Genomic DNA, 26304 nt, shown 5'->3' with positions numbered 1-26304 from the left:
CAACATCTGGTAGACCTGGGTCCACTTTCCCCTCACAAATTGGGGAGGAAGGCAGACCATTGGGTCAAAGCGAGGGTGTCCAAAACTACCACTGGTGGGGGAGACCAGAAGAAAGAGGCCAAAAGGCCCCCCCCCAAGGGAAAGATGGAACCAAAACAAATATAGCAAAGAGTCTTCTCAAGGCCCCCAAAAACCTGCACAGGAAGCGGGGCCCAGAGACTTCTCACAGCCCAGGGGTGGGTACAAAGGTAGGAACGTTGACCCCCAACAAGGTTTGGTTCCATGACTGCAAAACTAAAGGGCACCAAACTAGAGACTCTAGCTATAAAAACAAAAAGAATGCTTCTAGTCAACCTGCAGTAAATTAAGTTGCTAATCTCCAAATGGGATCAGAGGTGTGGTCTGACCATGTCAGTGATCCCATAGAGGCAACATTAGTCACTGAGGTGGGGTAGAATTATTCTGTGTTGTTTGGCCAAGTAATATGCAAAAATACAGACAGCACTCTTTGATTAATGGGGAGAAAGTGGACGCACTGAGGGACACAGGAGCTAGTGTTACCATGGTAACACAGCACTTGGTCCACTCAAATCAGTACCTGGTAGGGAAGTCTTATCCTGTCACCAATGCTGACAATGAGACAAAGTTCCATCCCATGGCTACGGTAAAATTTGATTGGGAGGAGTAGTAGGGCAAAAAGAAGTGGTTGTGTCCTCATCCATTCCAGTAGATTGCCTGCTTGGAAATTACCTGGAACATTTCCCATGGGCTGAAGTAGAACTGCAGACCCATGCAGCAATGCTAGGGATCCCAGAATGGGCATGTGTCAAGACTAGGGCACAGAGCAAACTTCAGAGAGAAAAAGAAGAGCTGGATCCTGAAACAGTGGACCAGTCTCGCAAGAGAAAGGACAGGAACACTGGGGAACCAGCTTCATAACAGATCCCAAATCAGGACCCCTCTTCTCAGGAAGGGGATTACACCTTCTTGAAGGGAACTGAGCCTGCAGAGCTTGGGCCTTACCACCCAGAGCTCTCGGGCCCTCCAGAGAAGATCTGTTCCAGGGGCAGAGGACCTGTTCCACTCTTCAAAGCCTGAGGCAGCAAGCTGCACAGGAAGAGTTAGGAAATGTTGGTGGTGCCCACAGGGTTTATTGAGAGCAGGGGTTCCTGTACACTGAGGCAAGAGACCTCTAGCCTGGTGCAACCAGGAGGGTGGTGGTGCCCCAGGAGTTCAGAGAATTTCTCCTCACTCTAGCCCATGACATTCCCCTAGCTGGGCATCTGGTATAACATAGGATTTGGAGTAGGTTAGTAAACCACTTTTATTGGCCAAGAATGTCCCAAAAAGTGAATGACTTTTGCCAGTCCTGCACTACCTGCCAAGCCAGTGGCAAAGCAGGTGGATACTTAAAGGCCCCTTTAATACCACTACCTGTGGTTGGGGTACCCTTTGAAAGGGTAGGGCTCGACATTGTTGGCCACCTTCACCCTCAAACATTTTCAGGGCACAGATACATACTAGTGGTAGTGGATCACGCCACTAGATGCACTGAGGATATACCCTTTAGAACCATCACTGCACATACTGTTGCAAAAGCCCTCCTGGGTATTATTACCAGGGTAGGGTTCCCTAATGAGGTAGCATCAGACAGGGGTTCATACTTCATGTCTGCATACTTAAAACACATGTGGAAGGAATGTGGGGTGACCTATAAGTCACGTCTCCATACCATTCCCAAACAAATGGGCTGGTGGAACGATTTAACCAGACCATTAAAGGCATAATTGGAGGACTTCCTAAAAAAACTGCTGTGGTTGAGTTCCAACCATGGCAGGGTGTTGTAACCTGTTGCTCCAAGGGCCCTCCAGGAAAAATTATCTGGGCCCTATCCCATCCTTGAAAAGAAAGGGAGGTCCCTTACTTAGTCGACCTGGGCAGTTGCAAAAACCCTAAAAGAATCATACATGTCAATCCCCTAAAACTCTGCTATGACAGGGCTGTTGTGGCCATGCTCATGGTCAAAGATGAGGGACAGGAAGATGAGAGTGAGTGTCTCCCAGACCTCCTCTCCAGCAATCCCCAGGATGGTTCTGTGGATGGTGTGGTCTTCTCATACACCCTCTCAGAGCAGCAGCAAACTGATTGAAGGCAAGTCCTCAACAGCAGGCTGAGTTGTTCTCTCTGACCCCTGGAAAGACAAACTGTTGTACCCATGATGTGGACACTGGTGACAGCTTGCATGTCAAGAACAAGATTTGTAGACAGTCAGACCATGTCAGAGAGAACATCCAGGCAGAAGTTAAAAAGATGCTGGAACTTGGTGTAATTGAACCCTCAGATAACCCCTGGGCTATCCCAGTTCTTTTACTCCCCGAACATCAGTCTAAAGGAGAGAAAAAGGAAATTAAGTTTTTGTGTGGACTACAAGGTCCTCTGTTCTGTGACAAAAACAGATGCTCACCCAATTCCAAGAACTGATGAGCTCATAGATAAACTAGGGGTGGCCAAATATCTGAGTACCTTTATTTTAACGTATGAGTACTGGCAATTTGGCCTGACCCCAAGAGCAAAAGAGAGGTCAGCATTTTCTACTCCTAGTGGGCATTATCAGTTCACTGTTCCCCAAAAGAATAACTGGACAGTGAGTTGTCAAAGGGCCTTTGATACTCTGAAGAATGCTATATGCTCTGTTCCAGTCCTACAAGCACCAGACTACTCCAGGCAATTCATAGTCCAAACAGATGCTTTCCCAGAACAATGATGATGGGTATGACCAGCAAGTTGCTTTTATTGACAAGAAACTACTCCCAAGGGAACAAAGGTGGAGTGCTATAGAGAGGGTAGCCTTTGCTATGGTGTGGGCCCTGAAGAAGCTGAGGCCTCACCTGTTTGGCTCTCACTTCATAGTTTAGACTGACCACGGGCCTCTGAGATGGCTACAACAAATAAAAGGTGAAACCCCCAAACTGCTTAGGTGGTCCATTTCCCTACAGGGGATGGACTTTCAAGTGGAACATAGACCTGGGACTGCTCATGCCAATGCAGATGGCCTATCCAGGTTCTTCTACTTACATGATGAACACTCACTAGGGAAAGTGTAGTCCCATACTCTTTTGTATGGTAGCTTGGTCGAGCAGTTAGGCCAATCCTGGGGAAGTGTAAAGCATTTGTTGTACCCACAGCATCAAGGACCCCTAGCAGTCTCCCAGGTTTCTAACAAGAGAAAGGAACCTTAACAGTCTCCCAGGTTTCAAAGAAGAGAAAGGACACCTAGAAGTTTCCCAGGTTTCTAAGAAGAGAGAGGTACCCTAGCAGTCTCCCAAGTTTCTAAGAAGAGAAAGGACCCCTAGCAGTCTCCCAGATTTTTAAGAGCAGGAAGGACCCCTAGCAGTCTCCAAAGGTTTCTAAGAAGTGACAGGACCCCTAGCAGTCTCTCAGGTTTCTAAGAAGAGAATGGACCCCTAGCAGTCTCCCAGGTTTCTAAGACGATAAAGGCCTGTGACCCACTGCCTATATTTTTTTGCATGTCGCTGTAGGGAGGTGGTGGTTCCCAGGGCTTTTGAACGCCCTGGTTGGGGCGTGCACCCCCTTCTCATTATTATAATTAAGCATGCCCCCGGAACCTGGCCCACCTAGGGGGCAAAATGAAAAGCAAGCGCCGGAGACGGCGCTTGTTTTCTAAAAAACAAATCATGGCTAAATACATGAATATTTGTGAATTTCACTAAGAAATTTCTTTTAAAAAAAAAAGTTTTTTTACCCTGGCAGGCTAGGGGGTTAGGGTAAACATACGCTGTCCCCTTTTCTTTTTTTTCCATTTTTTAGCCAAGTCCCAAAATGGCTGCTAACACTTCGTGTTTGAAGTGTTGGCAGCCAATCAGATCTCTGCATGGGATCGGGAGTATTCGCTAGATATACAAATTTGGATTTATTTTAATTTGTATTAAACTACTGAACGGATTTACACCACATACCAAAACAATTAATCTGCAGACGAAAAGCTGCCTTTCTGCCAAATTTGGTGCAATTCCGTCCAGTGGTTTGGGCTACAGGCGTGTCTAAAGAGTCTGTGGGAATTAACTTAGGAATCACAATTTTTTTACCCCCTCTTTTTCTCAGCCCCTGCTTGATGGATCACCCCGAAACTTTCCATGCACAGCAAAATCTTTGGGCACATTTTTGGGGAAAATTTCGTGAAGAGTCATCAAGTGGTAGCAAAGATATAAGAAAGATAAAAACGCTTTTTCAATGGAAACTAGGTCCTAACTATAACAACCTACTGGGGACCGCCAGTAGGTAATATATATAAGTAGAATATATATATAAGTAGAAAATATATATATATGAGAAAATAAATGGAGGAGCCAAAAGTCGTTCTTAGATGCTGACTTCCTGTTCTGCCTAAAGTTGGAGTCACCATATACCAAGGCTGTCTAGTCTTGATTCCACCTCATGCCTTCTCCTACCATCACCCTGCGCGCTCTGTCTCTTTATCTCGCTCTTGTAGGTACTTTTGCATCTCTGGTTTGTCACTGTTCTGCCTTTCACTTTCTCCTTATCTCATTGCTTCCTTTCTCTCTCTTGCTTTACATAAAAGTCAGGTGATGAGGAATAAGTCCTGATCCCTACAAATGTGTGCCAGTGCCCATTACCTGCAACCACCGGCACAAATTAAGCACAAAGGAGCAGATTTCCCAGGATTTTGCATTGAGGTTGTGTCACTTTTGTGGCACCGCCCAGATAAAAAATGATTTTTGTTATTTACTAAGCCATCTAACTCTGTGCGGCTTTGCGTTGTTTAGTAAATGCAAAGTAACGCGAGCCGGCGCATAGTGCTGCCTTCGTTACCATGCGCTGGGAAGGCGCTCCATGGGTGGAGCATGGGCGTCGGCATACATCCACCCACGGATTGTGATGCATTCACAGATTTACAAAGCCTTGTGGACCTGGGAATGGGTCAAAACGCGACGCCTTAACCAGTGGGGCGTAACCGGGAAAAATATGTGTATGTTTCCTCCTTACTTGCTATTTGCACGCGCGGCGCATTCCGCAGCGCACATAGAAAGAGGAAAATGCTGCTAAGGATTGTTTTCCTGCACAAACGGCATTGCCTATAGCACAGCCACCCGTGCACAGTGCACACCGCACAAATGCACCAGATCTTAATTGAAATGCCGCATTTTCTGCCGTTTCCGTTTCACGCAGCGAAGCGCAGCAATTTTGCTTCCTGCTCCGTGAAAAATTACTAAATATGCTCCTAGGTTTTGCCCCGTGGGGACAATATATGAGGTCCCTGCCAGCCCACATGCTGCTTGACGCCTCTTCGAAGCGCTGCGGTAACGTGCGAGAGTGCACTTTCTGCAAACAATGAACTCCTTCGGCCTCAGACTGCGGGGAGCCCATGGGGTGGAGGAGGTCGGGTTGATTGTTGGGGGGAGGGGGGTTAGCGGGATGTGTCTCCCTGAACTCCCCCTCCCCTTGTGTGTGTTCAGGTTTCAGTGACAGCGGCTAAAGCTGATGCTGTTTACTGTACGGACTGGACATTCCAGCCCAGACTTGGAAGGCTGTGTCCCAGAATCCCCCAGGAGTCCTCGTTTTCGGACACAATGGCAGCCTTTGTCCTGTTAACCCAGGGGCCAAGAATATGTACCAGACGGACAGACACCCCCAGGAGACCCCGCATTCAGAGAGAATGTCAGGCTTTGTCCCGGGGAAGGAGGCGGCGTTCAGTAGCAAGGATGCTCTGCCAGCATCCAGGCAGTCGCCATGGCAACGGAGTCGCTCCCCTGCCTGCCTGACACAAGTTGGGTGGTACAGGACAAATAGAAAGAAGGGCTGTAAAGGAAGTGGGCACTCTGGGGGAGCGGAGATACTTGGCAGTAGCTGACATTTTATCGGCAAGTTATTCTCTTTACCTGTAACAGCTTCCAGGTGGTTGCATCAAGCGCCTGCTCGGTAACCTAAGAGAGTGCTAGGCCATAGGCGCTAGAAGTAGGGGTGCGCGAGGTGCCGCAGCACACTCCAAAATAACCATTCTAGAGTTCAAAAGGAGAATGAGCTATAAAGAGGCCTTTAGATTTTGTTTTTCATTCTGTCACAATGCTATATGTTCAAAGACAAAGGTTATTTATCACTCGGCAAATGGCTGCCTCTTCTTTTAACATGGAGATTGGTGTCTCCCTGCAAGGTGAGAGGACTTTGTGAACTTTGTGACGCTCCTGGATGATTGCAGGGAGTGTGAGAGAGAAGGTAGAAGAATTATATATTTTTATCAACAGAACAACATTTAAATACTTGTGATTGAACTGTACAAGGATCTCAAAAACATCGAGAAAACCACAAATGAGGAACATTTTCTGTAATTCTGGTGTAGTAGAAACAAAGATGTTAATCGAATCTAGCAAATCAAGACACTTTACCTCAGTGTTACACACATGATAATTAGTCATGACACACGATTTCCGATCATTGTCCACCACATAGGATCATCACTGAGACTGCATATATGTTGCAAATGTAGATACCCTTTCAGTGGAAAGTATGATGTCAATCAATCAAAACAATTTATAGAGCGCGCTACTCACCCGTGAGGGTCTCATAGCGCTAGTGGGGGTGGGGGGGAGGATGAGGGGGTATTACTGTTCAAACAGCCATGTCTTGAGGTTTTTTCTGAAGACCAGGAGGTCTTTGGTTTTGCAGAGGTTGGTGGGGAGGGAGTTCCAGGTTGTGGAGGCGAGGTAGGAGAAGGCCCTGCCTCCTGTGGTGGTTCGATGGATGCGGGGGACTGTAGCTAGTGCGAGGTCGGCTGATCGGAGGTTGTGGGTGGGAATGTGGAAGTTCACTCTTTCGTTGAGGTAGGTCGGGCCGGTGTTGTGGAGGGATTTGTGTGCGTGGATGGGGATCTTGAAAGTGATTCTCTTGTCTATGGGGAGCCAGTGAAGAGATTAATTTGAGCTTAATTTGTAAATAAAATCGTGCCAGTGCTCAGAGCACTCCTTTGAAACAGGCTGCTGCTGCATTTAAATGTGCAAGGACTGAATACCTAGGCAGCGTAATACTAAAGCCATCTCGGGCCACTTTAATCCATTTACAGCCACTTTCTGCCTCTTCAGCTCACGCTTGCAGCTTTCTGCTTTCTCCCTTTGTGACACTTTTTTGTTTTTCTCTTCCTCCGTCTTTCTCATGTGTGTCTTTTGCTCGTAGTGAACGCCTGATGCAGAAAACTAAAGGCCAGCCCTAAAAAATAAGTGCCCTCCACCGGCAAACACCGCCTCAAATTAAGCACTGGTGATGTCTGTAAATGACAGTGCACCACCACCCCACGCATTAGTAATATGTTTGAGAAAACGTGCTTCAAAACGAACCACCGGCTAGACAGTACACCCGCACCACTCTCGTGCTGAGTGGGCGTGGCTCATTTGCTACATTTGTTCTTTGTGTGAAGCTTGTATTTTTCACAATCCTCATGACTTCAGAAATGTAACACTGATGGTAACATACATACTCTGAAAATTGTTCCAGCACTGATACTGCTAGGGGTCCTTTCTGCTTCCCAGGAACCCAAGTGACTGCAACAGGCCCATGCTGATCCTAAGAACCTGCAAGACTGCTATGGGTCCTTTCTGCTATCAAGGAACCTGAGAGGGTACAAGGGATCCTTTCTGCTCTGGGAGACTGCTAGGAGTCCTTTAACCCTGTGCCCCGGGGAACACCATCTCCCCCGTGCTACAATTTTAAAAAGTTAGGGGGGCCCAGTGGCGGCTCCTCCATTTGGGCGCAGGAGCGTCAACCCCAGCCAGCAGCGGCAGCTGCAAAATCTTTTAAAGAAAACAATAATAAACTATCTTTATTATCGTTTTCTTTGAAAGGGGTGGGGCCACGGGGCTGATGTGCACTGAGGGGGAGTCTCGGGCCGGCCAAACACACATGCGCTGTAGGTTCTCTCCAGCCCAGCAAGGCTCTCTCCAGCCCAGCAACACAGTTGCTGGGCTGGAGAGAGCCTGCACAGGCTCCCAGTCTGCCTGGGAGAGCCCTGCCAATCCTGACGCTGCTCCGAGCAGCGTCAGGATTGGCGCAGGGAAGGTTGGGCGCCTGTGCCTGCAGCAAGGAGAGTCAAGGGACAGAGGAGCGGCGGAGGAGGTAAGTGATTGAATTTTTTTTTTACATTAAATGTTTATTCCTTGTCTCCCCCCGCTCCTCTCTGACCCGCCCCTTCCACGAGCTGCTACTGTGGGGGCCACAAGGACCCCCCCCGGGTACCACCATCTTCACAGGGCTATAATTTTTAAAACTACTGGGGGCCACAGTGACCCCGGGGACCACCACCTCCCCGGGCCCAAATAGAAAGAAAGAGGGGGTGCACGGCCTTCGCCTGGATCCAAACATGGCCCTGGGACCACCACCCGCAGGGCCGGTTCCTGCTATCTCCTGAGGTGCTTTTGCTTGGCAGGAGCTGACAGCTTCTGCCAAGCAAAAACAAGCACTCTGCTTTTAGCAAGCATGAGCTTCAAAAATGCTCCTGCTTGCTGAAAGCGAAGTTTTCATCTCCTTCCCTGTCCCAGGGAGGTGGTGGTCCCCAAGACTTGGGGGGTGTCTGTGCAGCCCCCCATAAGTTTTTTTATTATGCAGCCCCAGGGAGGTGGTGGTCCCCGGGGCCTGGCGGGGTCTGTGCGTCCCCCATATATTTATCGATTGTTGCCCCGGGAGTTGGTGGTCCCTGGGGACTGAGGTGGGGGCTGTGTGGCGCCCCCAACCATTTTTATTAGGTAGCCCTTGGGTGGTGGTGGTCCCCCGGGCCCAGGCAACCCCCTTAAATATATATTTAATGTTTCCCCTTTAAACTCCAAACCTCTTTGACTGTGCATTACGCGGGGTTTGGTGCTTAAAGGGGGTTGACTGCAGGGCTTGGCAGCAGGCCGAGCATGGAGCGGGATTGGTGTGGTTATAGGGGGTTGGCTGCAGACCCTGCAGCCAACCTCCGCCACGCACGGCTAGAGCCTGTGTGTCATGCGGGGTTGGGTGGTAACCTCCACCGCACATGACCAAAGGCCATGAGTAGCACAGGATTGGGTGGTTATGAGGGGTTGGCCGGAGGCTCTGGCCACACAACCACCACCACACCGGGCCAAGCCACACAAGGTTGGGTGGTTATTAGGGGGTTGGCCGCAGGGCCTGGACACAGGCCAGGCACTGTGGCCAAACCCCACCCCGCACGGCCAGAGGGCTGTGCGCAGCGGTGGTTGGATTGAGGCATAGTAATTAAAATTATTTATGTTAAAAAAACATAGAAATTCACTGAAGAAAACAAAGGTTACAGCGACATTATAATTAGGCTGTGCTAACGCCTGAATGGTGCAATCAAAGTAGGCACTCCAAGGTATCAAACAAGGTGTCACATTAAGCCTGACCTGTGTGTCAACTGGAATTAATGTAACTTGTTGCAGTGGGCAGCTTTAACACAGCTGCCACTTTGATGCCTTTAAAACTACTGTGCCTTCTCAGCCATGGGTAGAGCCTTCTGCATGAAGACAGCTTTCTGCCCTCTTGGAGAGATTTGCCAATTGACTCATATAAAGGAGAACAATGAGAGATTGCAGGCCAGGGAGGTGTCATCCCCCCTCCTGCAGGAAGCCACTTAGGTTTAGCCCCAAAAGGCAGGCTTCAAAGGTAAAGCCGCCTTTAAAGGGCAGAGGTGTAAAACCAGGGTGGAGGGCTACCCCATTGTTTAGGTAGACAGACTGGTACAGGAAACAGAGAGGGGAAACCAGTTGCCAAACTGGTTTCCGCAGGGTTGTGTAGCCCTAATGTATCTACACCCCGGGGTGGGCTAGTGAGGTCTGAACAACCAAGAGAGGGGTCTCGCCATCTTGAGAGTGGGCAGAATGGTGCATCCTGGGATAGCCAGATGCCACACTCCACAGGAAGTGGTCACCAGGTGGGAGGGAACTGGCGGCCCATTGGCTGTCAATCTCATCCTGTCCACAGAGGGACCAGCAAAGCGAGGCTGCACAGACAAGGGTTGCACCTGCTGGACCTGGTGGCTAGCAAAGAGAAGGACTGTGCCCGCTGTGTTCTGCTCAAGGAGAAGCTATATCTAGAGCCCAGTAAAGCCAAGAGAACTCCACTGGCCAGCTGACTGGCCTCCTGTTCACAGCACAGGGACACAACAGCTGAAGAATCCTGCTGGGGAACGTTGGTAGTCCTAAGTCTTCACACAGCTATCACTGCCGCCGTGCAGCACTGAGCTGTGGACCAAGCCCGATGCAGAGTTGCACCTGAGTTACTAAGCCCACAAGAGCTGTCAGAGAGTTGCTGGGACCCTCAGGTGATTTATCAACCCAGGAAGGATTGACCTGTGACCACAACAATGGCCGACTAGTAGTCCAGTGGTGACTGGACTTCAGCCAGTGTTGTAAAGGTATTTCATTAAAAGTTGTTGTATATCTTTGAAACTAGGTATTGTGAGGTTGGAGATTCCAGTTTGGAATCTAACCAAGGTTCTGGCAGTAACTGACTTGTCAGTTGCTACCATGGTCTTGTTTAATCCAGGTGTGCTGTGCGTCATGGGCACTTTTCTTAAATAAAGACTTACCTGTTTCTCATGTACTTCTTTCTACAACTCTTTACAACATTTTGGCGAGAAGCGGAGTCTTCGAAGTGCCTACAGATGCTAATTGGTGTCCAGCAGGAGTTCAGCAGGAGGTTGGAGTACTCCAGAACTTCTAATTTAAAGGAACTGCGGTCACCTTGCAACAGGTGCCCATGGAAGGTGAACGGAAGAGGCCTGGAGGAAGCAGACACGTAAGCTATCACTTTATGCAAGTTTATTAATTGGCCCCTGCCCCGCTGAGTGTGAGCCAGTGTACCAACTGTCCTGCTGAGCGCAAGGATCTCTCATGCGATCCACTTTGCATGTGCACTGTGCGAGGATTCTACACACGCTTACGGCCTAACGCTGCGTGTTACAACACAAACAGTCAGCCATTTTGGATAAGTTGGAGGTTGGTACGCAGTCGGATATAATACGGCCAACGACTTCAAGCACACTAAGGCGGAGGGTTTCAGGAGGATAGATGCCGTGGGATACTCAGTTGGTCACAAGTTGCCATTATTATTCGCTAGTACAGGCCATGCTGCTCAAGAAGTATCTGACAATTTACCACCTTTGCAGGCTCCTCAAGGCCAATCTGGGGATGGTGACTGGGACCAATATAAAGAGGAAGTCGAAAGACTGGGGAAACATTTTTCTGATTAACCTAGTGTGATGCTTCAAAGGCATAGGTTTTTTAAAACAATCCAACACACTGAAAAACTATAGAGGAGTACATATCAGCATTGAGAATTTTTGTGACAACATGTGAATTTGGGGCTAACATTGATGTTTATATTTGTGACCAATTTGTTGTCAATTGTTTTTCAAAGGAGATACAAGAAAGGTTATTGGCATTTCGCAATCCAACTCTTATGGAAGTTATTGACCTGGCTAAAGGCATAGAGCATTCTATGATCTCATCTAAAGCCCTTAACACTGATGTGCTGGTCAATATGTTGGTTACAGATCAAACTAATAAAGAAACACATAAAGAAGATGTATGTTTCGTTAATATGCGAAGTAGAGGAGGAAAGAATTCCACAAAAAGTCTAATTTGCAATGTTATAGGTGTTTCTCAAAGAGTCACATAAGCAACAGTCCAAACTGTCCTGCTACTGGAAACTGTTGTGTAATATGTAAAAAGCTTAGAAACGTTCAGGCAGTGTGTAGGTCAAATGAGAACACAATGAAAATTAACAGTGTGGAGTTACCATAGGATGTGTGCGCTGAAAAGCTTAGTAATATTGTTCTCACAATTGAATGTAATTCTGTTACAGGTGATAAGCTCGTAAAAAGACCATTGGTTGAGGCAAGTATAGGTGGAATGACTCTGTTATGGCAGACTCTGGGTCTCTTATTACAATTTTAAGGGATTCCACATTTTATGATAATTGGAAGGATGTTCATCTCATATTGTTTGATGTAAATCCCAAGGCGTGGGGAAAAATAAGTTGACGAGTTAGGCTATTTCATGTCAGAGTGCGAGTGTTTAGGTAGAATGGTCAAAAACAAGGTTTATGTAGCTGTGAAAGGTGAAAATACCATCGGGTAGAAAGATCTGGCAAAGATGGGATTGTACCTGGTGCCTAGATCTGAAAATCTAGTAAGGGTCAGGGATATGCCCAAAATGACACATGAAGAAAACCAATCCATTCAGATGCCAGTAGCTACTATAGATGAATACTCCCAAGAAATTGAATAACTTTTGATAAAGCATGAACATGTCTTCAGAGAGCAAGTGGTTGTGATAAAAGGGTTTGCACGCCATATTAAACTGAAACCTGGAGCACATCCGTTTGTTCTTAAAGTACGGAATGTTCCGATTAGTGTTAAAGGCCATTTAAAGAGGGTCTTGAAAAAAATGTTCTGATGGTGTCATTGTACCAACTGAGTCTTCCCAATGGGTTTTGCCCATCGTAGTAGTTAAGAAAAGAACTGGAGAAATAAGGTTGTGTGCGAACTTGCACACATTAAATAAGAATATTTTGATTGATTGCCATCCCATTCCCAAAATACATGAATTGTTGGCCAATCTAGGTGATGCTAAAATCTTTTCCATCATTGATTTACGCTCTGCATATCACCAAATTTCTCTAACGCCCGAGTCACAAGATCTTACTACTTTTGTGAAACCCTTTGGAGCCTACAAGTATCTTAGACCTCCTTTTGGATTGGCTGCAACGGTCAGTGTTTTCCAGAAGGTGATGGATAGATTGTTTGGTGATATGCAGGGTGTGCAAGCGTATCAGGATGACATTTTGGTGTTTGTCAAAGATAAGGAAACTCACAACAACATTTTAAAGAATGTCCTATTGATTCTGGAACATGTGGGGATGACAATTAGAAGGAATAAGTGTTGTATTGGAGTCCAAGAATTAGAATATTTAGGCCATAATATTTCAGCTTCTGGGATTAAACCCAGGTTTTGTCTAATTAGAGCTGTTAAAGAGTCTGTTAGAAATAGCGTCTTTGGTTGACATTAGGTTACCCCCTGTTCAAGCGAGGACCCTCACTCTAGTCAGAGTAAAAGAGAACCACCCTCAGCTAACCCCTGGTAGCTTGGCAGAGCAGTAGGCTTAACTTTAGAGTGCTAGGTGTAAAGTATTTGTACCAACACACAGAGTAACCTAATGAAAACACTACAAAATGACGCAACACCAGTTTAGAAAAATAGGAAATATTTATCTAAACAAAACAACAAAAATCCACAATACACAAGTCAAGTTATCAATAAAAATGCAAAAAGAGTCTTTAAGTAGTTTTAAACACACACTAGCGCTGCTAGCATGAAAATGTACCTGGTGCGTGTCAAAAATAACCCCGCACGGGTGAGTGTGCGTCAAAAAGGGCTTGTGAGGCATTGATTCCACTCAAGGATGGGACCGTGCGTCATTTCTCTTTTCACCGGGTGCGTTGTTTCTTCTCCCCGCAGGAGAGCGATGCGTCGATCCGGTCAGCACTCTCTGGTCCAGGCAGGCCTTGCGTTGTTTTTCCACGCACAGCAGTACTTGAGTCGGAAATACAGTCGCACGATGATCTGAAAACCCCGCAGCGCAGGTTGTGATCTCCCAGCCTCCATCAGCGATGCTGCGCGGCGTTTCTCCTGCTCCGTGCGTCGATTCTTCGGTCGCGTTTCCTGCGAGCGTTGTTTCTCAGCTGCGGATCCGGCGGCGCGTTGTTTCTTCAGCTGCAAATCAGAGTTGCGTCAATCTTTTCCCCGCACGGCGCTCTGTGCATGGATTTCCTTATCTTTATGCTGCCAGCTTCTCCTTTCAGGGTCCCAGGAACTGGATGGGCACCACAGGGCAGAGTAGGAGTCTCTCCAGAGACTCCAGGTGCTGGCAGAGAGAAGTCTTTGCTGTCCCTGAGACTTCAACAATAGGAGGCTGTAGGAAGTTGGCTCTGTATGCACTATTTCAAAGTAAGGAATAGTATGCACAGAGTCCAAGGGTTCCCCTTAGAGGTAAGATAGTGGCAAAAAGAGATAATACTAATGCTCTATTTTGTGGTAGTGTGGTCGAGCAGTAGGCTTATCAAAGGAGTAGTGTTAAGCATTTGTTGTACACACACAGGCAATAAATGAGGAACACACACTCAGAGACAATTCCAGGCCAATAGGTTTTTGTATAGAAAAATATATTTTCTTAGTTTATTTTAAGAACCACAGGTTCAAATTTTACATGTAATACTTTGAATGAAAGGTATTGCAGGTAAGTACTTTAGGAACTTTGAATAATCACAATAGCATATATACTTTTCAAATAAAACACATATAGCTATTTTAAAACTAGACACACTGCAATTTTCACAGTTCCTGGGGGAGGTAAGTAATTGTTAGTTCTTGCAGGTAAGTAAACCACCTACGGGGTTCAAGTTTGGGTCCAAGGTAGCCCACCGTTGGGGGTTCAGAGCAACCCCAAAGTTACCACACCAGCAGCTCAGGGCCGGTCAGGTGCAGAGTTCAAAGTGGTGCCCAAAACGCATAGGCTTCAATGGAGAAGGGGGTGCCCCGGTTACAGTCTGCCAGAAGGTAAGTACCCACGTCTTCGGAGGGTAGACCAGGGGGGTTTTGTAGGGCACCGGGGGGGACACAAGTTAGCACAGAAAGTACACCCTCAGCAGCACGGGGGCGGCCGGGTGCAGTGTGCAAACACACGTCGGGTTTTCAATTGGAATCAATGGGAGACCAAGGGGTCTCTTCAGCGATGCAGGCAGGCAAGGGGGGGGGCTCCTCAGGCTAGCCACCACCTGGGCAAGGGAGAGGGCCTCCTGGGGGTCACTCCTGCACTGGAGTTCCGATCTTTCAGGTCCTGGGGGCTGCGGGTGCAGAGTCTTTACCAGGCGTCGGGATCTGGGAGTCAGGCAGTCGCTGTCAGGGGGAGCCTCGGGATTCCCTCTGCAGGCGTCGCTGTGGGGGATCAGGGGGGACAACTTTGGTTACTCACAGTCTCGGAGTCGCCGGGGAGTCCTCCCTGAAGTGTTGTTTCTCCACAAGTCGAGCCGGGGCGTCGGGTGCAGAGTTGCAAGTCTCAGGCTTCTGGCGGGAAATCCAGTTGTCTTTAAGTTGCTTCTTTGGAAACAAAGTTGCAGTCTTGGGTGAACAGGGCCGCTGTTCTCGGGAGTTTCTTGGTCCTTTTAGAGCAGGGCAGTCCTCTGAGGATTCAGAGGTCGCTGGTCCTGGGGAAAGCGTCGCTGGAGCAGTTTTCTTCCGAAGGGGGGAGACAGGCCGGTAGAGCTGGGGCCAAAGCAGTTGGTGTCTCCGTCTTCTCTGCAGGGTTTTTCAGCTCAGCAGTCCTCTTCTTCTTAGGTTGCAGGAATCTGAGTTCCTAGGTTCTGGGGAGCCCCTAAATACAGAATTTAGGGGTGTGTTTAGGTCAGGGAGGGCAGTAGCCAATGGCTACTAGCCCTGAGGGTGGCTACACCCTCTTTGTGCCTCCTCCCAAGGGGAGGGGGTCACATTCCTATCCCTATTGGGGGGATCCTCCATCGGCAAGATGGAGGATTCCTAAAAGTCAGAGTCACTTCAGCTCAGGTTGCATTAGGGGCTGTCCTGACTGGCCAGTGACTCCTCCTTGTTTTTCTCATTATCTCCTCTGGCCTTGCCGCCAAAAGTGGGGCCGTGGCCGGAGGGGGCGGGCAACTCCACTAGCTGGAATGCCCTGTGGTGCTGTAACAAAGGGGGTGAGACTTTGAGGCTCACCGCCAGGTGTTACAGCTCCTGCAAGGGGGAGGTGATAAGCATCTCCACCCAGTGCAGGCTTTGTTACTAGCCACAGAGTGACAAAGGCACTCTCCCCATGTGGCCAGCAACATGTCTCGAGTGTGGCAGGCTGCTAAAACCAGTCAGCCTACACAGGTAGTTGGTTAAGGCTTCAGGGGGCACCTCTAAGGTGCCCTCTGGGGTGTATTTTACAATAAAATGTACACTGGCATCAGTGTGCTTTTATTGTGCTGAGAAGTTTGATACCAAACTTCCCAGTTTTCAGTGTAGGGATTATGGTGCTGTGGAGTTCGTGTTTGACAGACTCCCAGACCATATACTCTTATGGCTACCCTGCACTTACAATGTCTAAGGTTTTGCTTAGACACTGTAGGGGCACAGTGCTCATGCACTGGTGCCCTCACCTATGGTATAGTGCACCCTGCCTTAGGGCTGTAAGGCCTGCTAGAGGGGTGACTTATCTATACTGCATAGGCAGTGTGAGGTTGGCATGGCACCCTGAGGGGAGTGCCATGTCGACTTACTCGTTTTGTCCTCACCAACACACACAAGCTGGCAAGCAGTGTGTCTGTGCTGAGTGAGGGGTCCCCAGGGTGGCATAAGATATGCTGCAGCCCTTAGAGATCTTCCCTGGCATCAGGGCCCTTGGTACCAGGGGTACCAGTTACCAGGGACTTAACTGGATGCCAGGGTGTGCCAATTGTGTAAACAAAAGTACAGGTTAGGGAAAGCAAACTGGTGCTGGGGCCTGGTTAGCAGGCCTCAGCACACTTTCAAATCAAAACATAGCATCAGCAAAGGCAAAAAGTCAGGGGGTAACCATGCCAAGGAGGCATTTCCTTACAGAGGCAAGCTCTAAATCAAGCCCTTGGAGATTTCTTCACAAGATGGAAGGCACACAAAGTCCAGCCTTTGCCCTCTTACTCTGGCAGAAGCAGCAACTGCAGGATAGCTCCACAAAGCACAGCCACAGGCAGGGCAGCTCTTCTTCCTCAGCTCTTCAGCTCTTCTCCAGGCAGAGGTTCCTCTTGTTTCCAGAAGTGTTCTAAAGTCTGTGGTTTGGGGTGCCCTTCTAAAACCCAATTTCTCCTTTGAAGTAGGCCTACTTCAAAGTAAAGTCTCTTTTGAATGTGAAATCCTGCCTTGCCCAGGCCAGGACCCAGACACTAACCAGGGGGTTGGAGACTGCATTGTGTGAGGGCAGGCACAGCCCTTTCAGGTGTGAGTGACCACTCCTCCCCTACCTCCTAGAACAGATGGCTCATCAGGATATGCAGGCAACACCCCAGCTCCGTTTGTGTCACTGTCTAGCGTGAGGTGCAACCAGCCCAACTGTCAAATTGACCAAGACAGGGAATCCACAAACAGGCAGAGCCACAGAAATGGTATATGCAAGAAAATGCCCACTTTCTAAAAGTGGCATTTTCAAAGACACAATCTTAAAATCAACTTTACTAAAAGATGTATTTTTAAATTGTAAGCTCAGAGATCCCAAACTCCACATGTCCATCCGCTCCCAAAGGGAATCTACACTTTAATCAGATTTAAAGGTAGCCCCTATATTAACCTATGAGAGGGACAGGCCTTGCAACAGTAAAAAACGAATTTAGCAATATTTCACTGTCTGGACATATAAACCACATTACTATATGTCCTACCTTAACCATACACTGCACCCTGCCCTTGGGGCTACCTAGGGCCTACCTTAGGGGTGTCTGACATGTAAGAAAAGGGAACGTTTAGGCCTGGCAAGTGGTTACACTTGCCTAGTCGAAGTTACAGTCAAAACTGCACACACAGACACTGCAATGGCAGGTCTGAGACCCCCACAGACCACGCCCGCAACCTCGGCTTCATCTTGGACCCTCTTCTCACCATGACCAAGCAAGTCAACGCTGTGTCCTCCGCCTGCTTCCTCACCCTCTGCATGCTCCGCAAGATCTTTCGCTGGATCCCCGCCGACACCAGAAAAACCGTGACCCACGCCCTCGTCACGAGCCGCCTGGACTACGGCAACACCCTCTACGCCGGGACCACAGCCAAACTCCAAAATCGCCTGCAACGCATTCAAAACGCCTCGGCCCGCCTCATCCTCGACATACCCCGCAGCAGCCACATCTCCGCACACCTGAGACACCTGCATTGGCTCCCTGTCAGCAAAAGGATCACCTTCCGACTTCTCACCCACGCACACAAAGCCCTCTACGACAAGGGACCGGAATACCTCAACAGACGCCTCAGCTTCTACGTCCCCACCCGCCTCCTCCGCTCCTCTGGCCTCGCACTCGCTGCTGTCCCTCGCATCCGCCGCTCCACGGCGGGTGGGAGATATTTCTCCTTCCTGGCGGCCAAGACCTGGAACTCCATCCCCACCAGCCTCAGGACCACCCAGGACCACTCCGCTTTCCGGAGACTCCTAAAGACCTGGCTGTTCGAACAGCGATAACCCCCCGATTTCCCCTAGCGCCTTGAGACCCGTACGGGTGAGTAGCGCGCTTTATAAATGTTAATGATTTGATTTGATTTGATTATAGAGCTACCTATGTGGGTGGCACAACCAGTGCTGCAGGCCAACTAGTAGCATTTGATTTACAGGCCCTGGCACCCCTAGTGCACTTTACTAGGGCAATACTAGTAAATCAAACATGCCAATCATGGATAAGCCAATTACATACACATTTTGTAAAGGAGCACTTGCACGTTAGCACTGGTTAGCAGTGGTAAAGTGCCCAGAGCAACAAAAACAGCAAAATCAGAGTCCAGCACACATCAACAACCTGGGGAACAGAGACAAAAAGTTAAGGGAGACCACGCAAAGTATGAAAAGTCTAACAGAGTCCAAAGCACCAAAAGACAGAGGCAGCCTCAGGCCCTTTCTGGGTTTAGCCAAATATTATGCATAGTTTGTGCAAGGTTATGCCCAGTTAGTGGAACCATTAAGAGCTATTCTTAGAAAAGGAGTGAAGTCTGCATGGTTGGAGGAATTAGAAAAAGTTTTTTGCAAAATAAAAGAACTTATAGTGGAAGCTCCTGCTTGAAATGCTTATAAGCCAGACAGTAAATGCATGATTTCAGGGGATGCCAGCTTGACAGGTCTTAGGACAGTACTCAGCCAGGAGTGATCGGGCAAGGAGCATACAGTAGGATTTGCATCAATGTCCCTCAAACAGGCAGAAATGTTTACAGCGCAATCAAGATGGAAGCATTAGCTTGATTTATAGGCAGTGCCCAAATTTAGAACGTATATATGAGGACGTCAATTCAAACTGTACTCTGGCCACCAGCCTCTAATATCCTCAATGGTAAAGGGTCAAGTAATTTGTCAGCTAGGTTAGTGAGGTTGGTATGTAAACTTCAAGAATATAATTTTAAAGTCAAACATCTTTCTGGTTGAAAAAATGTTCAGGCTGACTGTCCCTCTCGCAGGTCTTTAGAGAATGAGGAAGAGGATGACTTGGATGATACAGCCTGGGTGGTTGCTGTTACGCATACTGTTAATGTGAGAATAACATTTCAGAAAGTAGATGGATGGAAGCATGTCGTGAAGACGAGAATATGCAAAATATTGTGAGATTCATAACAAATGGTTGGCCAGAGAGTAGTTGTTTATCCGGTGAGTTAAAGACCTTTTCTCAGGTAGCAGAGGAATTATCAGTGATTGGTGGTATTGTCATGCGTGGTGAACTATATGCACCATCTGTGGGTGTGCAGCATGAATTAATGGTGTTGGCTCATCTAGGGCACTTAGGAATCTCAACAACTTCTAAGAGATTGAAGGAATTTTATTGGTGGCCGTCATTAGAGACCAGTGTAAAACAATTTACTGACAAATGTCCTGAATATTTATTTTCAGACAAGCATTGAAAGACGAATGCAAATCCTTTTGTGTCCAGTACTTTTTCCAAGGACGCCTGGGAGAAGGCAGGATTAGATTTTTCTGGTCTATATTCTCTACTTTCCAGCCACATGAGGTACTTGATAGTGTTAATTGACTATTGTTCAAAGTTGATATATTTCTCATTTGTTGAGTCTCTTTGCACTAGTGTAGCTATGTCATTTCTAGAAAATGTGTGTTGAACTTCAGGGCATTCCTAGGAAGATTCTCACTGACAATGGGACTCATTTTGTTTCAGACCATATTTGTTCATTTCTCAAACAGCATGATATGAAACATGTAAAAATTGCCTTATATTCTCCTATGTCAAATGGTTTAGTACAGAGGGCAAACACGATTAGAACAGAAGGCGGCATACAAACAGCTATAACTTCAGGTCAGGAAGTTTCTATGTTTTAAAACCAAATCTGGAATGACAATGTGACTCCTCATAGTACCATTAGGGAAGCTCCGTTTACATTGTTGAGAGGAGGTAAAGCAAATACTAATTTATCTTCAAATTGGTTAGAGGATAAAGGAGGTGTACATCGGTTCCAAGATAAAGAAAAGATTTCTGCCACAGTAGCTTTAAAGCAAGTTGAGATGAAAAGATATTTTGATGAAAAACACAATGTCCATGAATTTTAGTGCCGTAGACGGGTTAATGATAAAAATTCCTAGGAGAATTAAAAAGGGTGAGTCTAAATTTTCATTACCTATGCAGGTTGTGAAAGTTAACAAAGGTGCTGTTTTAACTCGGGACAAAGGTTGGTGGAATAGGAGGTGACTTGTTAAATTGTCTTCAGAACAAGCAGACATTATTAGAAAGAATACATGTATAAGCACTGAAGATGATTGATCTGCTTGGTTGCAGCCTGAAAATGTCAATAATGATAATAATGTCCAACACTCTGCAGTTCAAAAACAGGCAGGTTTCCAGCCAATTGAAGGTTTGAGGAAGACCAGTTCACGTACAATTAGAGTACCAAATTGTTTCAATGATTATGTAAACTATTAATGCAAGATTTATGAAGCATCTAATTTATACATTAGTATTTACATTTTATATTTTTATTTTTTATTAAAAAAATTTTTTTTGATTGTTTTGGGATTTGTTTTGTTTTGTTTATAAAGTGGATGGTAATGTAAAGGTATTTCATTAAAGGTTGTGTATCTTTGAAACTAGGTATTGCAAGGTCATAGGTTCTAGCTTGGCATCTAACTAAGGTTCCAGCAGTAACGGGCATGTCAGCTGATGCCAGGGTCTTGTTTAAGCCAGGTGTGTTGTGCGTCGTGGGCACTTCTTTTTAAATAAAGATTTACTTGTTTCGCACATACTTCTCTGTACAAGTCTTTTAAACAGCCAGACTGGAGATGACTTTGTGGGACGTTGAGCCTGTGACCAGGACCCCTTCACCATCTTTGTGGACCGAGGAATCCCTGCAGGAAGACCTATGTCGACTTCATCACATCCATAGCATCCTTAGAGCATCTTCAGCATCCGTCATCAGGACCACTTCATAGGAATCCATTGCAACACAGATAAATTACCTGGAACTGTTGAAGGACTGCTTCTCCTGTGAAGGTAACTGTTCTTGAGGACCTTGCTTGTCCCCCTGACTAGTTTCCTGCCAGAGTTGGTCGCCCCAAGCACTTCTAGCTGACCTCATTGACACTTACTTACGTTTTCTTTGAAAAAGTTTCTAAGTGTCCAATTCATTGACTTTGCCAAGGCCTGTTCGCAGTTGAGTGATGTTGCTCTGATTTATTATTACTTGTGAAATCTATAGCTCTGGAACCCTCTGTGGATCTTTTTCATTCTAGTGTCTAAAAACTTACAAAAATACAGTACATTTTTATATATTGGTGTCGGATTTCTTGAGTGTCATGTTAATTTCTTCTTCAATTGTGTTGGTGCTGTTTAAATGTTTAACACTTGTTCCTCTGTGTAAGGATTGATGCTATGTCCCATAGCGACCCAGGGTTGAGCTGAGGGTTTTACAGACAAAACCTACTAGACCTTAAGGAGTTGGTAAGTGTATTACACAGTGAGGTTGAACAACCACACAATATAACAAACCCCATTTTCTCACACACACCTTTTCAAGATTCACAGTGTGCAACCTTTAAGTTCTGTGGGAGAGCAGGTTAAATATTCAGTTATCTAAGATGGGCTGGAACCACATACTCAAATATCAAAATAAAGGGCTGAGGAAATGACAACTTAAATTTGGATATTATAAGGTTTTACATCATGGCATTGGTCCACATAGAAATGGGAACAGCAAAGCTATGCCCTAACACCAAGGGGCATATTTCTATTTTTTTTGCGCTGCATTTCTGTCATGTTTTTTACGGAAATGAGGCGCAAACTTATCTCCATATCTATATTTTGATGCTAGATGTGTCTGGCATCAAAATATAGGAGTTAACATAATTTTTTGGATGCGTGAAACCACCTTGCATCAATGAGATGCAAGGTAGGCGTTCCCGTCCAAAAAATTACTCTAAGCCCTTAGCGCCATATTTATCCCACCATGCTAAAATGATGCACGGGTGGGAGGCGGGTCTAAATAATGGCACTAAGCTTGCTTAGCGCCATTATTTAACACCTGGGTCTGATCAGGCGTTAAGGTACCTGTGGACCCATTTCCATGGTTAAACATCATGGGATGGGTCCACAGGTGCCCTCCCCAAGCCCCAGGAACACCTCCACCCCCACCAGAGGGACACCAGAGTGTGGGGGACCCCAGCCCAGGTAAGTATTTTTTAAAATATTATGTTTTTGCCATTGGGGGCCCTAACTTGGGGCCCCCTGCGTGGCACAGGGTACAATGGCCATGCACAGGGGACACTTGTCCCCTGTGCTGGCCATTGGGGTGGTGGGCATGACTCCTGTCTTTCCTAAGACAGGAGTCATGTTTTTGGTGGTTGTGCGCCAGGAAATGGCGCTTGTCTGGTTGAGGAATATTTGTTTTGCCTCTAACCAGGCTAGCGTCATTTTCTGATGCACAACCCCCTCCTTCCCTACCACCACCCCCACCCGGCTAGCGTCTTTTTTTAAGATGCTAGCCCAAGTTTACCACCAGGCTTCAGCCATTCAATAAATACGGCGCCCAGCTGGCGTTGTGAAATGATGCAGGCCAGCGCTAATATTTTTGCCTCATAACTGCGTTAGCATAGTTTTGCGGCGAAAAGTGTAAATATAGGCCTAAGAGGCATATGTATACTTTTTTTGTGCCGCATTTGCGTCATTTTTTTTACGCAAATGCGGTGCAAACTTAAAGTCATTTTTTGGATGCGTGAACCCACCTTGCGCAGATGAGATGCAAGGTAGGCGTTCCCGTCCAAAAAATGACTCTAAGGCCGTAGCGCCATATTTATCCCCCTGTGCTAAAATGACGCATGGGTGGGCTTAAGTAATGGCGCTAAGCTTCCTTTACGCCATTATTTAACGCCTGGGTCTGACCAGGGGTTAAGGTACCTGAGGACCCATTTCCATGGTTAAACACCATTGAATGGGTCCATAGGTGCCCTCACCAATCCCCAGAAACACCCCCACCCCCACCAGAGGATGGGGAACCCCATCCCAGGTAAATGCAAGTAAGTATTTTTTTAATAATTATTTTTTGCCATTGGGACCCTAATTTGGGGCCCCCTGCATGGCACAGGGTGCAATGGCCATGCCCAGAGGACACTTGTCCACTGTGCTGGCCATTGGGGTCGTGGGCATGACTCCTGTCTTTCCTATGACAGGAGATATGTTTTTCAAGGTTGAGCACCAAGAAATGGCGCTAGTCTGGTTAGAGGCATTTCTTTTGCCGCTAACCAGGCTAGCGTCATTTTCTGATGCACAACCCCCCCCTCTTCCTACTGTCACTCCCACCCGGCTAGGGTCTTTTTTAAGACGCTAGCCCAAGTTTAGCGCCGGCTTGCGCCATTCAATAAATATGGCACCCGGCTGGTGTTCTGAAATGAAGCAAGCCGGCGCTAAACTTTTTACTGCAAAACAGTATTAGTGCAGTTTTGCGGCAAAAGATATAAATATGGGCCTAAGTGTTGAAGATGTGCTTTATAGGGGTGCAACGTTGTTCACATTCTGTGGAAATGCACAAAAGTAAAATGATGCTGGTCAGCTCTATGGGGGGAAATGAAGGAAATGTAAATGGGTAAATGTGACCGCCTTTTTTAAATATGGCACTGGTTCACGATACTCCACCATTCCAGAAATTACACACCATCTCTGGCACTGGTAATCTACATTGCTAGCAGTAGGCAAGATTGGCATCATAAGGCTATGGAAAATGCCTACAGTCCCAACATATGCCACATGGCTGACAGCCATGATCACCATGGGCTCATGTGGGAGAATCATGTACAGGTTAAATAACCAACTACCTCAATATGAAGAGATCTGGGACTCTTTTACATCATAAAAACCACGTTCACACCCCATAATAACTTTGCACTCCTAAAAGGCACTGCTGTCTGGCGCCCATAGGATGGAGTAAAGATTGCCCTTCATTTTTGCACCCTCTCCCTGCTGGAGCAGAGATTATATTGGATGAGGATCACCCAGCTCACCCCAGCTCCAGGAACAGACATTTTCTTTAGGCCACATCTATACTTATATAGCTGTATGTCTACATATTGCTGTGTATAGATGTAAGTGCGTCTGTAATTAACATTATTTGGTATATACTGCTGCTTTTCAATAAAGAATTATTTTTAAAAAGCATAATGGGGCCAGGAAGGGCAGAGTTAATTGTTTTGGGGCCCCTCAGCATACCTTGTAGGAGGCCCACTAAGGGCCTGATATAGATAGTGGTAGGCGGGTTACGCCATAACAACAGTGACGGATATCCCATCCTCCGAAATCTAAATCCCATTATGTCCATGGGATTAAGATTTCAGCTGATGAGATATCTGTAACAGTTGTGATGGAGTAACCCCTCCACCAATATCTAAATCATGCCCTGCATTTTTGACACACCACTGGCACTAAACCACATTTATGTCTGGAGAGGCTGTATAAAAGTGGAAGCTGTAAACCCTCTTGTTGTACAGAGCTGTGACAAGATCACCCACATCAATGAAGACACTGATGCAGAATTAATTGGCAACTTTGTTGCTACTTATGTTCCAAAACTCCAAGGACACCTTATGCGGAGATGAGTATTAAGAGAAAAGACACTATTCATTGGTCAAAGAAAAATCACCCCATGGACCCTCCAATGGAAGAACCTGAAGAATTTGGAACTTTTCTTACTTAATCCCATCAGACTAAGAGAAGACAGACATTTTCTTTGATGCCATTTTGAAGCCAGATTTGAGAAGCCATTTTGATGCCACTCTCGCCTTGATGACACTTAGATGCTTTTTCTCTATCCCGCAGAGAGAGACTTTTAAGAATTCTCACCCTAGAGACGTTAACTTTAACTTTACTTTGCCTTGCCCATATAATAACTTTTGCCCCCCCCCATTTTCCTTGCTGCTGCAAGGAAAATTTGACTTAAACTTTACCCCCCTTTGAAGTCTGCCCCATGCTGATCGAACCGGTACCTGAAGGACGAAGACTTACCTTGAATGCTGATTGTATTTGGTAATTATAAAAGGATAAATGTACTATTCATTGTGTTTTCCTTCTTAGGTACCAACTGCTTATTTTGACAGAGCCTAAGCTAGATGTTTTCTAAATTTATGTTGATTAAATTCGTTTTGCATGAAGCCCCACATGCCAATGCTAATCAGAAGTTAGTTGAGGTATTCATTTGATGCACCGTGCTGAATTGAAATCTTGTTATGCTGACCGATGTATGCAATTAGTCAATTTCAGTTACTTTTATTAGTGATTTGCACAGCTATAGCAGAGTGTGTGATTATTCTAGTTTTACATAAGTTGCATTTCTTCCGTCGCTATGGACAGCCAGTAATGTTCGTTTATGTGTATCATTTGATTTTGAGACTTACTTACATTGTGTTAGCTTTGTTAATATAGGGAAATAAACTCATTAACTTTTAATAAACAGGTGTGGTTATTCATGACTGAAAGGTCATGGTGTGTCAAATTACTGATTTCTGTTTAACTAATTTGGTGATTGATTACTAATTGAGTATTGGTTATTGATTATAAATGAATATTGATCACTGATTTGAGGGATCCGACGATTTCTTTGGATGAGGAGAACTCAACCCGGTCAAAAGGTTCACCGACCTCCGGTGTGTCCAAGTATAAGTAATTTACAAGGACTGGACGCGCTATCAGTAGATGGTAGCAGAGCTTGATGGTTTGGCCCTTTGGGACCCCATCCGAACAACAGACGGATCCAAGTTAAAATTTTCTTTAATAAAACAAGTTGGAGAGATGATGATGCCCCAAATCCCCAATGACTTTCCTGGAATCTCGGAACTTGCGAATGGAAGAAATGGAGGTGTGAAAATGTTTTCGGCGTTTCTAGTGACAGTATGAGTGAAGTTAGGGTTTCGCGCTTGCACAGCTTATGCCGCAGATGAATTGTGAAGTTTGTGAGGATTTTTAGGGGGTTACGAACTCCAATTAAAATTTTAGAGGAGTGGTACTCCAAAGTGTGAAAGTAGGGAAGTCATCGAACTTCA

Source organism: Pleurodeles waltl, chromosome 2_1 (genome assembly GCF_031143425.1).
Source record: "Pleurodeles waltl isolate 20211129_DDA chromosome 2_1, aPleWal1.hap1.20221129, whole genome shotgun sequence".
In the NCBI taxonomy this organism is placed as follows: domain Eukaryota; kingdom Metazoa; phylum Chordata; class Amphibia; order Caudata; family Salamandridae; genus Pleurodeles; species Pleurodeles waltl.
The sequence above is the reverse complement of the archived record's forward strand: the minus strand, read 5'-3'. Positions refer to the sequence as shown.